At 43.8% G+C, this 14,418-nt stretch overlaps 1 protein-coding gene across 1 annotated transcript in view; it reads left to right on the forward strand.

Moving 5' to 3' along the window:
- Positions 1–14,418, forward strand: part of ANO2 (anoctamin 2) — a 341,667-nt gene that overhangs the window by 308,811 nt on the left and 18,438 nt on the right. The window lies entirely within an intron of this gene.

Raw genomic sequence — 14,418 nt, forward strand, 5'->3', positions numbered from 1 at the left:
TAGTGAGAGAGCCTCTCCTTGCTCTTGGATAAGGCTTGAAAGTAGGAGTGCGGGTAGTACAGGCTGGTAGAACACAGTCATTTCAGATGTGGTTTGGAAGCCATGAAATCTCCATGATAAATGTCCCAACTTAGATAAGCTGCCTTCAGACTCTTGGTTTCTTGTGAATAATCCTGACCTTTCATTGGGGTAGATATTTGAGAAGCCTCTTCATAAGATTTAAAACTAATGAATTAAAAACATAGGACCAAGAGGTCAGCCATATCATCTAAACATTTATTCAATCCAGAATGTATATGGAGAAACATCAGTGGGACCCATAGAAGAATCACTTGGAACTTTGTCATTGGACCTGTCATTGTGTTTGCATAATGGCTCCTGCCTCCTTTGGTTAATCACTCGCAATAGGGGGGTCACAGATACCTTTTTGTGCACTGGGTCCCTTGCTTGTTATTTCTAGTGGATATTTCTCCTCTTCTGTTTATAAGAATGTGTGTATGTATGTTAAGGGTAGAGGGATGGACAGGGTCTAGATTAGATGGCCATAAAATGTCTGTTCTAGTTCTGAGGTATCTAAAATTCCAGGAAAAATTTGTACTTTATAATCTGAACAAACTTATCAGAAGAGAAACAGTTATATCTGTTTTGGGAGCTATAGGGTAGGAAAATATCAAGACACAGTTTATGGAAATATGTAGCTCCCTTATGCTTTTTCCTTTATCTAAGTACTATCTCTGATCCCTCTCCAGCACTGAGCCAGGTTTTTACACAGAGGTGATCACTCATACTCCAGATGCCACTCAATGTCTGCCATCCTATCAGACAGAAATTGCTGCCAGAAGCTGAGGCTTCCATTTGGGAAGGGGCTTACATTAAATATGGCTCCCAACCCCCACCCTCCAACATTACTCCCCTACCCCCACCACCCAGCTATCCATGTAGGTCTTCCTGGCCTGTCTACCTATCTGTCTAGATAGCTGGCTCTTTCAAAGGTTCCTCTTGTGAATCCTTAAGAGCAGAGACACTTGAGCTCTACTCTCTGGGTTCAAATCCTGACTCTGTGACCCAAGTATTTGGACAGCTTTGGGTAAGTGGCTAACTCTTTATGTGTGTCAGTTTGCTTTAGCTGTAAAAAAAAAAAAAAGATATTAATAATAATATCTACCTCATAGGATTGTTGTATTTAATGAATTAGTATCTGAAAACATCTAACACATATAAAAGCCGGGTTTGTCAAGTATTGCTGATTCTCTTAATGGTCTTGAACCCTAGGAAAGCCACGTGCAGGGATATAGGCTGAACTTTGTCAGCCACCTTATCACTGAATGGACATCCACTATGTGTTCAGACACTTTACAAAGTAATGAGAAGAGGGGAAAAAACAGCGAGAACTAGAAGATTTAGTGGCTTCTGGAAGAAGTTTATACCACGATTGTAGAGAGTGAAATTCATTCTGTAGATTAAACAAAACACACACACACACACACACACACACACACACACACACACACGTGCGCGCACACACAAAACTACTTACAGGTTATAAGGGAACAAAACAACCATATAACAGAAGGCTTGAAAATAGAGAAAAGAAGGGAACATGTCTCCCAGACTTACCTCATTTCAGCCCAATGTTTACTAGCATTTTGGTGCCATTTCTTCTTAGACCCTTTTTGTTATGTATATGATTTTTAAAATAAAGTTGTGATCACATACACACATTTGTTGCTGTTTTCCAGTTAGCATTAGATGAATAAATATTTCCAAGTTGTCGTATAATATCCAAAACTAAGAGCTGCATAATAAATGACCCCTCTAATAAATGTACTGTAGTTCATTTGCTGATTTTCCAGTGAAACACATTGGAGACTCACTTTCTGATTCTTCCCCTATTTTGGTAATCTAATATATATTATCTCCATGCATATAATCCTTTCCATATTTGCTAATGATTTCCTCAAGGTAGATTCCCACAGATGTGATTACTAGATCTAAGTTACGGCCATTGTATAGTTCTTGATTTATTTATTTATTTTATGTATTGCTTTCTAAAAGGATTAGACCAATTCACCGAGCCACAGGCAGTGTACAAAATACTCTTCCAGTGAATACAAATTATTTAGTAGCCTGAAGTAATGTGATATGAAGGAATTATCAGTGCACAGTAAGTTTGAGATGCTCAGCCCCCTGTGGCCACCTCATTCCACTTTGTTGATTTGAATATTCCAGACTTCTCCTCCTTCAAAACTTAGCTTTTCATGGTGCTTTCCCTGTGAAGTCTCCCTAGATCAAGCCCCATTCCTTCTGAGAGGAATAATTAATTATTTGCCTTTCTGTCCCATTACATATAGGTACACACACTGATGGTGTATCTTCCAGAATTATGATAATACTGGTCACATATCTGTTCTGCAGACCCAGACTATTAGATTCTAAAGAACAGTGTGTAGGAATCATGGCTTATTCATCTTCATGGCCTCCATGACCCAGCACATTTCCTGGCATATAACAGATACTCAGTGTGTCTGATAAACAAATATGAGTAAATGAATGAATGATTTCTTAATTAGTGAGGGAAGTTTTCTTAACAGAGGTTAGCTTTTAACAACTTTAAGTGGCAAATGAAGGATCATTTTCAAAGCGGGGCTTGGTTGATTGTGGGTGGGTCAAGGATGTTTTGAAGAGATTTCCAGCCGTAGGTAGGAGGTCGGGCTTGATTCCTGAGGCCCTTCTGGTTCTGACAGTCTACATATTAATGATAAGAGTAAGGGAGAGCATTCCAAGGAAAAGGACTCACAAGTTCAAAGAGTCTCCTGGCCACGAGTAAGCATTGACATAGCAAATGGTGGTTTTTGGGTAGATAGGGCTTAGATAAAGACCTGGTACGTTAATTTGTCTGAAGATGAGACAAATTTGCGTTTCACATCAGGCTGTAGGGAGCAGTTGTAGAATCTTAGCCAGTGCTGTGACTCTGTTTCCCTTGAGGAGATAGGCAGCAAGTGTGGAAGGGAGGTAGTAAGAAAGACTAAGGAAGGAAGAAGAAACACAGGCGCACTCATTCACTCATTCATTCATTATTTCATTCATCAGATATGTATTAAACATATAAAGGGAGGAACAAGTTTGGAAACAAGGACAGAGCCTTTAACAGTTCAGGATGATATTGATTCAGTCAACAATGCAGTTGATACTGATTCAGGCTTCTCTAGAGGAGGAAGCACGAATCACACATGGGTTTTCCAAGCTGGGTTCCACAGAAACTCACTCCCAGCATTCTTTAGGCCATTTTGCCAAGCTGTCAGCCACTTCAAAGATGTGATTATTTTATTTCATAGTTTATATAGGTGCAAGAGCTATGTTTCTGGCTTAGAGTCCTTTTATTCCTTTTGTCTCTGGAATATACTCTTGACCCTTGTGAAGAGAATATTTGTTCCCATGTACAATCAAAGACCGGACTGCAGACTAAACTTTACCAAACATTACGCCATTTAGCAACATAGGCTAAGTGAGGGTAGGGGTGGTCTCTGGAGTCAAACCACCAGACTTCCAGTCCCAGGCCTGCTATGGCTAGTTACATGACTCTGGGCTGATGCATAAAGTCAGCCAGGCTCAGTTTCCCCATCTGGAAAGTAGATTTGATGATAATAGCACCTACCTTACAGGATGGTTCTGAGAAGTAGGTGATGAAAATAACATAGTTAAAAAACAGTGCTTGGTCCACATAGGCTGTCTATGGATATGAGTTGCCACTGTTCTTGTCAAGAGTCCAATTTCCTTCCCTTTAATCTAGGAATTGACTAAAAACAATTTAAAGCCCTCAATGTAGTGAGCCCTCAATGTATTGACCCATTAGTATAGGGTTGGGCAGTAATGTTGAAAGACTGTGGGTACCAGACTCCAAGGCAAATCTAAAAATCACTCAGAAGTCTGAGAGGTAAACACTCCAAGATGTTTGTCTTTTCAGAGAATCTAAGCCCTTAGGGTTCTCCTTGTCAAGTCTGGCATCGCAAATGGGCTCCTTTTGTCATCTGTTTATCTAAAACTCGCAAACTTTTGTTCCTCCAGTCTTCTAAAAAATAATCACTATTGTCTTCCTGACTCAAGAATTCAATTATCCCCCTAGAGCCTTCCTTCAGCTTCTTAAATAGGCCTATCCCCTAGGCCTTTAATGTGGGTGACAAGGTGAATTTTTTCTGTCATTCACATAGTTGTTAGAGGAAACCTCATTTTTCTTGGTCATGAGTTTACATCCTGTCAAACTTTAGTGGAAAGGGAGGTGCATTGAGCTTGGATATTTACTTACTCATTCATTTGGAGTGAAGACCAGGTCATGACTTTGGAGGGCCAAGGGCTGTCCACCAAGACTTGTAAGAGTCATCCAGCAGGTGGAAACGCATGGGGTAGGTCCCAAAGATTGCAGCGCCCTCCTGAAATTGCAGACTTGAACTTCTGGGTTCAGAAGGAGCATCACTGCATTGGCACAGACCTTGTCTTCTTCTCCAAGATTCCTGTCTGGCTTTGCATCAACGCCTGCTGAGGAGAGGATCAGTATGATCCAGGGCCTTTTATATTCATGGCTCCTTCCCTCACTGGCTTTGCCTCTACTAAGAATTTTGCATCCTCACTCAAGCCCTCGCCCTTCCTCCTTTTTCTTCTTCTTCCACTTCTTTTTTTATTATTGACTGTGTTCCCTATGCTGTACTTTTCATCTGCTTGACTTACTTATTTTATAATGGCAAGTGCCCACCTCCTTTGCATGACTCCAAATGCGTCCTAACTTGTCCCCTGCCTCCTTTTTCCCTCTTTCCCATTTCCTTTTTAAAATGGCTTTGCTAAGGTACAGTCCAGAGCATATTCTCTTTTGTATGTAAAATCCTTCAATGTGATAGAGTTCCCTTAAGTGAAAGTTCCAGTGTCCTGCATGTATAGCTTGTAAGAGCATCCTCGTGCTCCTTGCGCTGGCTCTGCGCATGCACACCTGCTTATCTGCCACCACCAGGGCTGGGTTTGCCTGTGCTAGTTCACCTGCCTGCAGCAAGTTCTTGCTGAGTTGCTCAAGCTCTAACCTGTCTCTTGGAAGCAATTTCTTCCATCAATGGCTCCTCTCTTCTCCTACACCTGCTTTGGTAGAGGAAAAAATGTGAGTTTGTGGGGGCAGGGGCCCCCTTATCCCTCCCTAGTCTCACCACTTGGCACTATTCCTGGAATGTAGTAAGTAAGACCTCAATAAAATGTGTCTTGAATGAATGGCACTTTAGCTCCCTTCCTTCAGTGGCAGAGAAATAGAGGCCCTGCTTCTTTCTATCCCACCATATTTGGGCTGGCCTCCCTTTTCACTGTGGACATATTTATATATATTTTTTATATGCAGCAATTTTCATCTCCCAAGACCAAAGTGAACCACGTTTATTATCAGGGCTTCCCTTAAAGAAAAGTCACTTCTGGCTTTAATTTGTTCCTTTGCCTTCAGGGATCAAGTCATTAGCCAAAACGGACAGAGTGGAATGCTCTCTCTCAGACTTGGATTTAAGCTCAACTCGGATTTCACGTCTTCCCTCTTCGGTGCCCCCTCCTCGGCTGTCCCCGGGAGCATTGCTGCTCCAGGACCTGTGCCAGGCACTGGGGGCACAGAGGCAGTAAGTGGGCCCCGGGCCCTCCAGGACCTCAGGGTCTAGCGGCAGAGTGACAGGGGCAGAAGGTTACATGAAAGGGCCTTGTTGTCACACACACACACACACACACACACACACACACACACACACTGCATCTGACTGTGCTTTCTTCAGAGAGGCTAGCCCTTTCAAGCTTCCATTTGATGGAGCAGAGGTGTATTACAGAGAATTGTCCATTCTCTTCTTTGTTCTGGCTCGTAATTGCCAACTGACCAAACTTCCTTGGGTTTGGAACCCATGTACTGAGGCAGAACAAACTCTGGCCTGGAAACAAGCGACTCATCTCCCACCCACTACCTCAGGCTTGTTTTGAGACAACAGACAGGCCAGGGGGAGACATTTCTCAGCTCTTCTGTCCAGAGACTCAGCTCCTGTATGGCCATTTCCTGCCTTCCCAACCACACGTATGGTTCCCCCTCCCTCCAGGCCCCTAGCTGAGAAATCTCAACATCGCTGCTCATTCACTCTTCTGTCTCCACACACCTCCCATCCAGGCTCCCATCTTTCCTCTGGGATATCTCTGGAGGCTGCTTCTTCTGCTCAGCCTCTTAATCTCCTACACCTGGTAGTTTTTTTCCTGCCACACCCTCAACACAGCCCCTTGCAACCACCACCATCTCTCCACTGCCCTGTTTCTTCTTACGAAGGTTAGCATTGGTCTTGCCATCCATTGTTCTAAAACTTCCAGGGTTCCCATATCTTTCCCAAGGCATTCGTGGGACATTGTTTCGATGTATTTAACCCTAGGCCCTCTTACGTATTCTTGGGTCCAGCCAAAATGGACCCCAACAGACAATTTATCACTCATAGCCTTCATTTCACTCCTTCCTCCCTGCCCTGGAATCCCCTTTGCTTTCTTACTCTGCTATCACCTCCTTCCCAAAACAGCTTCCCTCCCATCCCCCTCCCTTCCTGCTCCTCTTTCCCCTCCCCTTCTCTCCCATTCCTCAGGATTTTAGCTGTCCCTACTCCCACCCCAGGATTTCAGACAAGCTGCCTCCTAAGACAGTAATGCCTCTGATACTTCTTGGTAACTGATTTCCTAGGTGGCAGTTTCCTGGAGCCACAGGGCCTTGCACACAGCATGGGCACTGAAAACACACCAAAAAACCCTGTAAAGGAGTGACTGAACAGGAGGGTATCACTTATCTGGCTCTGCCTTTCTCTTATCTAGGCTGAAACAACTTACTTCTAGCAATGCTACTGTCAGTTCTCACGTATTAATGGGCTGATAATCCACTGAGTGGATTACCAAGAATTGGGGGTTTTCCCTGTTTCTCTTTCTCTGCCCTCCTCCTCCTTTCCTGTCTCCCCTCCCCCTCCTCCCCTTTGCTTTGGCCTTCTCCCCTCCCCCAGCCCAGGCCTATTATGTACTCCTTTCCAGTGAGTAAGCCAAGGAAATAAGAGAAGGCGTAATATGAACCCTTCCATGCTGCTCATAGGTAGCAGCCCTGGGAAAGCTTGCCTAGAGAGAAGACCCAAGTCCACAAATGTCAAAACCTTGTTGGAGGCGATAGTTTCTGCCATCTCTGTGGATAATTAACCTTTGGTGGTGGTGATCATATCACTGGTTCTGATTTCTCTGCACCTTTGTCTTCAGAATGAAGCGTGCTTTTCTCTTCAGATGATCACTGTAGGACAGAGCAAGCAATCTCTCTCCTTCCCAACTTCCCAGGGTGTCCGGTGAGAATGGATGTGAATCCAGTTCTGCCTTTAAGTGCACGTGTGACCTTGAGCACCTCCTATCATCTCTCTGAACCTCACTTTCCTCCTCCACATTAGAGGGAATTAGACCAGATGGTGAGTTTTTCCTTGCAGAGACCTGACCCACTGGTCTGCAGTCACAACCAAACGTGTAATATATCACAACTTAGGTGCTCCTACTGATAATATAGTTTAAAAATATAAGGTAAAGCAGAGGCAACATCACCCTCACTTTCTCACATTTCTAGATTATTTTTGAATGAGAGAACAAAGAAAGTTTCAGCATGCACAAAACCTGGCCACCCCAATGGAAGTGAATGGTGCACGTAATCATTTTTCACTGAGTGTCTTGACAAGAATAAAGAGTTTCAAACCACTGGACCAGGTAACCTCCAGGGTCTCTTCCAGTGCTGGCATCCCAGTTCACATATCCATCTTAGACAGTGTATGTTGAAGCCAAGAGGCCCAGGGAGTGATGCAAGTTGCCTCAGGTTGCCCCACAGACCCGTTAGTGGGACTGAAGCCAGAGCCCCTTCCTGGATCATTGTGTAAGAGACTTTCATGAGGACTTACGGGAACTTGGGCTTTAGCGGAGGGATAGGGGTAGGGTGAGGTATCCTTCTTCCTTCCCAATGGGCTAGACCTCCTAATTCCAGAAAGGCCCTTGTCTTGGGCTTTGAACAAAAATGAGAGCAGTGAAACCAAAGCTGCCCACTCCCTCTGGTGTGCCTGACATGGTGATCCCTGGCCCCGCTCTCAGCTGTCGGCTTCTTTCCCCGTGATCCCCAGGACCACCCATGCAGACAGGAAGTGCGCTGAGCCCACTCTGAGCCTGTCAGTTGTAATGGTGAGGCACGTCATCAGTTGAGGGAGGCAGCAGAGAGAGATGTATTATATTTACATTTTTCTAAATTGAACTGGAACCGGGGCCCAGCAGGCATGGGGGAGGGGCCATGAGGTGAAGGGGAAGCTGGGAGTTGGGGGGTGGCATGGGGGGGTTGCTGAGAGTCAGCCTGTGGAGGGGGCACTGGCGGTAGGGAGCTACCTCTGGGCAGCACTGGTGGTGGGGATGGGCCAGCCCCAGACAAAGAGAAACCTGAGAGTGAGGGATTAAGCTGGAGAAACCTGTGAGGAGAACAGCAAGCTTTCGAGGGAATCTCCAATATCAAACCCTTTTCCTGAAGAGCTTACTAAAAAGGACTTCAAGGGTAGTCGCCCACCCCCATCTCTGAGGGGAGGAAAGAATGCTGGCCCAGGAGCAGGCTGTGACATTAATCATCACTGTCCCCAACCCCAAAATGGGGCTTCAAAGCTTTTTGGCCACAGGCCCCTCACAGCCCCATTGTGGAGTTTTCCTCAAGGCCAATGGGAGGAAATTCCTGAGTTGCTTTAAGGCTGCAGGCAACGTTAGTTCTCTGTTACTTGCCATAGTTCCACTTGTGTAGAGTAGCTTTGGCATAAGAACGTGGGCCCAAATTTAATTCTATAAGTTCCCAAAGAATCTCTCGATCAAGTTTATTGCCAGTATATCAGATAAATAAGTGATACAATTGAAGACCAGTGGCCTATGTTCATATTCATGAAACTGTGAAGGGAGCTTCTTGAGGTCAGGATTTGTGTTTTATTCATTCATAGCACCTAACCACCGGGCCTGGCGTACAGTAGGTGCTCAATGAATGTTTGAAAAGGAAAGAAGAGGAATATAGAATGAAAGAGGTGATTCTGTAGTGTTGGACCTTGAAGACAGAGTGACAATTGGACTCCACAGACATCATTGTTCATCAGAGCTCTCCAGCCCCTCTGGCTGTGTTGATTTAGCTGGCACAATCTACCCCTGACTTGCCCCAACCAGGGGCCAAGAATCCTTATTTTCAAGTGCTTATGATTAGGGAATGGTATCCTCCCAAAGGCAGGCTTCCTAAGGCCATACAAATTGGTAGACTTGTTTAATCATCTGTGTAGTTCAGGCAAAATATTCTATGTAGTAGTCAGCTACAGCTATGATAAAGCTTTGTAACAAATGGCCCGAAGTCTCAGTGACTTGCAACTGAGACAGAGAATAACAAGCAATGGGAAGAGCTGGCTCCATACCTCCCTGAGTATCCTCCCCTGGAAATGACCAGGTAAAGGTAGCCCCTTACTAAAGAAAGAGTAGAAAGCTTCCAATAGAGCAGTGACTTCGGTGACACCCAGGATCCCTTCCATATTCTGATATTCTTTGGTCATGGATAATAGAGACCACACTGGGTAATTTCCAAGTTTCTAACGGGCTGGATATATAAAACTAGTCCCAGGGCTGCCTTAGCTGTAAGTGATGAAATATTCCAGAGTATCTGTACAAGCATCAGCACTGAAGCTCGATCATTTTGTCACAGAACTCCAAGATTGTGTGCTACGAGGCAGTGGCTCAGAGAATCAGGAAATTCCTTTCCCTGAACCATCCTGTTTATACAAACTGAGTCATCTCACTGGATCATCAGGCACCTGCCATCTTCTCCAAATGGCATTTAAACACAGTTCAGGCAGTATCCAGGGTGTCATTCCAGTATTTCTGGGAAGTAGGGTGTGACTCACTCTCTCTCTCTCTCTCTCTTTGAAGTGTACATTGATTGTCACTTTCTGTACTAGGAGTCCCTCTCTCCATACATACTTAAGAGAAAAGACAAGAGTATATTCGGATATGATACCCCTAAGTGTACTACAGAAGGCTTCTGGTGAACAGAAGATGCCCAGTCAGTGCTTATGAAATGAGTGAATGAATGAATGGAAGGCAGTCTTTAAGGTTAAATCTTACGGAGAACACCATCACTTTATCATTTCTCTTCTTTCTGGAACACCCAGGAAGCTCAGAGTGAACTCTGTTGCTCAGCTGTGGCCCCATAATAGGTCCTTAGAGTTTACATATTTGTTTCTCCCTCCTTTCTCTGTCACTTCCTTTTTTCTAAAATTCCATAAACCTCACTATGTGTTCCTTTTGTTGACTTTTTTACAGCCCTTTGGGAAGATGAAAGGGGAAAAGAATAAAGGAAAAATGTTCTTATTCATTTGTTGCTTGGGAACTTCTTTCCAATCATGCCTAGTTTCATTGCCCTTCTGCCTCACTGACTGTGTTTCCATGGCCCAAATAGGTATATGGGAGGATTGACGGATGGATGGATGGATGGATGGATGGATGGATGGATGGATGAGAGGAAGGAATGAGTAACTGGCCTTCACATTCCCGTTTTGCAGGTGGATAAAGTAAACAAGCATGAGTAAGCCAGGTCATTCATTTGTTCACAATAAACATTTATTGGAAATTCACAAGGCTGTTCTTTGAAAATCAGAAATAAATCAGTAGATCTCACCAACTCAGTTCTCTCTTGTTTTAAGATGCTGAACTAGGTCCACTGATGTCAGTTTTTTGAGGGGGCACAAATTCAGGCCAGACAGGAGTAATGACATGGACAACAGCAGGGACAGCTCTAGTGCACCAGTCATACAAGACATGTGAGTGAAGGTGCTTTGGAGAGTGAAAATATCAGCACAGATGCTGGTTCATTGTCTGACAAGAATATTAGAAATCAGATTGGAGAAGATCCAATAAAGGAAACCTAAGAGATGTGAGAGTGGACACAGGGCCTAATATTTACATTTTTGTGTGAGGAAAGGATATTGAATTATGTTGGCATCAGAAACTATCTTTGTTTCCCATCTTCATCAATTGCTAGGTACGTGGCCCTGGGAAAATTATTTCATCTGAGACTCAGTTTTCTTACTTGAAAAATGGAAATAATAATAATACTTGACACTAAATATTATTTTATGAACCAGAGAGCATGGTGCCTACACATGGTAGATGTTTAAGAAATGTTGGTTGAAGCTCCATGAAGTCTGAGCGCTTGGAGTTTTGCTTAAAGGATATGGAAGGGGAGCAATGGGCAGATTTTTCCAGAAGACCATAGTGTCCAGGCCTTTAAGCCCCCTGTGGCTGAGAGTCACATTCTCCTGCCCTTTTCTGTGGTCGTCAGCACACTTCATCTCTGAAGCTCCCTTGACCCTAGCCTCTGCTCCCAAGGAGGGAAGAGAGCTGCTAATGGACTGGCCTGCATCATACTATCACCCAGAGTTCTGCTGTTATAGCTAGACTCTGAATTGTTGAAGAGCAGGACTCTCAAAAGTCACTGGATCTTCTTTCCCCATCTGAAGAAACTAGTATTTCAGAATTTGTGTGGGGGTGAGGGCAAAGTGGGGATTGGGTCTCCCTTAATCACAAAGAAAAGAAAATATGCCTTGCTGATCTGTCCCAATGTTGCATTGATCTGTATGCAGTAAACTCTTAATATTTAAGCTGTTGCTTCAAACCTGTTCCTTCCTGTTATGACTTCCAGAGTTTCTGAATTGAGCCTGATCCACTGTATAAACCCCAAGTGACTCCATACATACTGCAAAGGAATTCCACTGACTGTCTTTATTTCCTAAGTAGTTCATTTGTAAACTTGGATCTGTGGATTTTCTTTTTTTTTAAACAATTTTTTTAATGTTTATTTATTTTTGAGAGAGAGAGACAGTGTGAGTGGGGAAGGAGCAAAGAGAGAGAGGGAGACACAGAATCCAAGTAGGTTCCAGCCTCTGAGCTGTCAGCACAGAGCCCGATGTGGGGCTTGAACTCACCAACCGTGAGATCATGACCTGAGCTGAAGTTGGACCCTTAACTGACTGAGCCACCCAGGCGCCCCGGATCTGTGGATTTTCAGGATAGATCTTAACTACCAACCGTATAGCCAACCTTCAAATGCCTCTTTTACTTTGTTCTTCAAGTCAAGCCCAGTGGTTGTGAATCTGTGAAGCCTTCATGGATCTGCTGGTGAATGTGAGTTATTCCTGCCCTGGTGCTCTATTAATGCTGCCATTAGAGTTCAACTCTGTGACACCAGCAGTGTTTGTTTTCATGGCCAGCTTCTCCACTGCATACTGTGAGCTCTTGGAAGGATGACATAGTAATCTGTTCATCTTTGTTTCCTAGCAACAAACATGGTGCCCAATGTATAGAATGTGCTCAATAAATGATTGCTGGATGGGTGAATGAATGGTGAATGATGGGCATTGAGAACCTTCTTATATTCTTTCAGGGCTTTTAACTGTTTTCCTAAGCAGTACAGGCCCAGGCTGAGAACCAGCTCACGCCCTTCTCAGCATCTCTTTCTATTTAATCAACCAACATTTGCAATTCTTTTTTACAACAGATACTCTCAGTGCTGAGCACAGTTGGCTTCCCTTGCCCTCAGGAGGAGGGCATCACTGGGTTGCAGCCTTGAAATAGGGGCTGATGAAATCAACAGTGATGACGTACCCTTACTGTGTTTTCACGTAAGCGCTTATGTTAATGGGCTGTTTGTAGTTTTTAGTAACTGCTTCCTGAGTGAGAAGATAAGCTCACATCAGTGTGTCCCTCGATAATTTCCTTGCATTGCTTCTTGTTAGTGGTTCATAAAAGGGAAAATTCTCAAGCCCCCAGGTTTTAATCCCCTTAAGCAGACTGTGTTGCTTTTACTAAGCTATCGAGAGTTGAGGGGGAAAATGCTATAATTATTTTCATTAGATTTAGACTCTCCTAACTGACTGGTTTTACACCACTTTCCTCAAAGTCCCCTGTGCAAGTTTATAGCACTAAAAACTGCTGTGTGGAGGTATTAGCATTTATGCCCCATCTTACCTCACCATCACTAAGTGCAGTGACTTCCATTCCCACAGTTTAGAAGCTGCCTCTTTTTGTATCTGTTTTGTGTTTACAGCTGGTAAAAAAGGGAAGTTTGTATTTATGAAATAAATAATCTCTGAACATCTGTTGTGGGATAGGCACCACACAAAATTGTGGGGACTCAGAAATGAATCAGATATGGCCATGGTCTCAAGGGGTTTCCCATCTAGGGAGCAAGTTAGACAGACAAATAGAACAAGACTTTATGGAGTGAGGAGGTGGGTGAGGAGGTAGGACTGGGGTGTAGGAGAGTCTCCATAGAGAAGGTTAGATGTGAGTTGGATCTGAAATGTAGATGGTGATTCATTCAGCAGACAAAAAGAGAAGGATAATTACAGAGAGTAGCAGGATGTACGAAGGCTCAGAGACATGGAAAACATGGTGAGTTTGAAGAAGTACAAATGGTTTTGAAATGGTTGGAAAGCAGGCAAAGTTGGTCTTCAAGCATACCAGCTAAGTGTTAATGCTGAGCACAGAGCATGGGAGAGGAGATGTGTCTGTAAAAATAAATTAGGGTTAGATCACAAAGGGTTTTGAATGCCATGACAAGGATCTGTGTGTGTGTGTGTGTATGTGTGTGTGTGTGTGTGTGTGTGTGTGTGTACACATGTGCGCATGTGTAAGGGGAGGGTGGATATTTTCACTGAAGAATTTTAAATAAATGAGTAAAAACTATGTTCCATCAAGAGCTTTTCCACCAATCCTGGCCAATCTATTCTACCTAATGTACTATTTTTCTTCTTTAAGCACATTGTCCTGGAATGTCCTTGCTGGAAGCCATCTTGTTTAATTTAATACACTCCTCCTTGTTATTTTAACCTAAGCCCAGGTAACCAAGGCCAAGATTTTAATTGTCTCCAGCACTAGGTAGTATAGGGCTGGTGGTTATTTTAAAAGGTCCTAGAGACTGAGATGAGAAAACTGATGGAGTTTGGGCCTCGGAATGTTTCCAATCTTTCTGCTTCCAGCTCAGCATTTCTGGAGCACTTCACAGCAGGCTTTGTAAAGATTTAGTTGAAAATCAACTTATGGATTCCTCCGTAATTGGCTTGGCCAGGTTTAATCTGTTGTTGGTCAAGCCAAGCTGGCTTCTATTATGTAGTGCAATGAGGGTTCCTGGCGTTGTTCTTCTCCCAGTGGAGGCTGGCTGTTTTTAGAAGCAAATCTTGGTGTTGGTGAAGGCCGGTATCATCGTGTCCTCTGAAGTGAACCCAGAAGGACGCCCATCTGATACAGCAGTTAGGCCTTTGACTAAAAAGAAAAAAGTCTTGGATTTGGAATTTGTATGCTAGAAGGCTATAG

This window comes from Neofelis nebulosa, chromosome 8, assembly GCF_028018385.1.
Source record: "Neofelis nebulosa isolate mNeoNeb1 chromosome 8, mNeoNeb1.pri, whole genome shotgun sequence".
In the NCBI taxonomy this organism is placed as follows: Eukaryota; Metazoa; Chordata; class Mammalia; order Carnivora; family Felidae; genus Neofelis; species Neofelis nebulosa.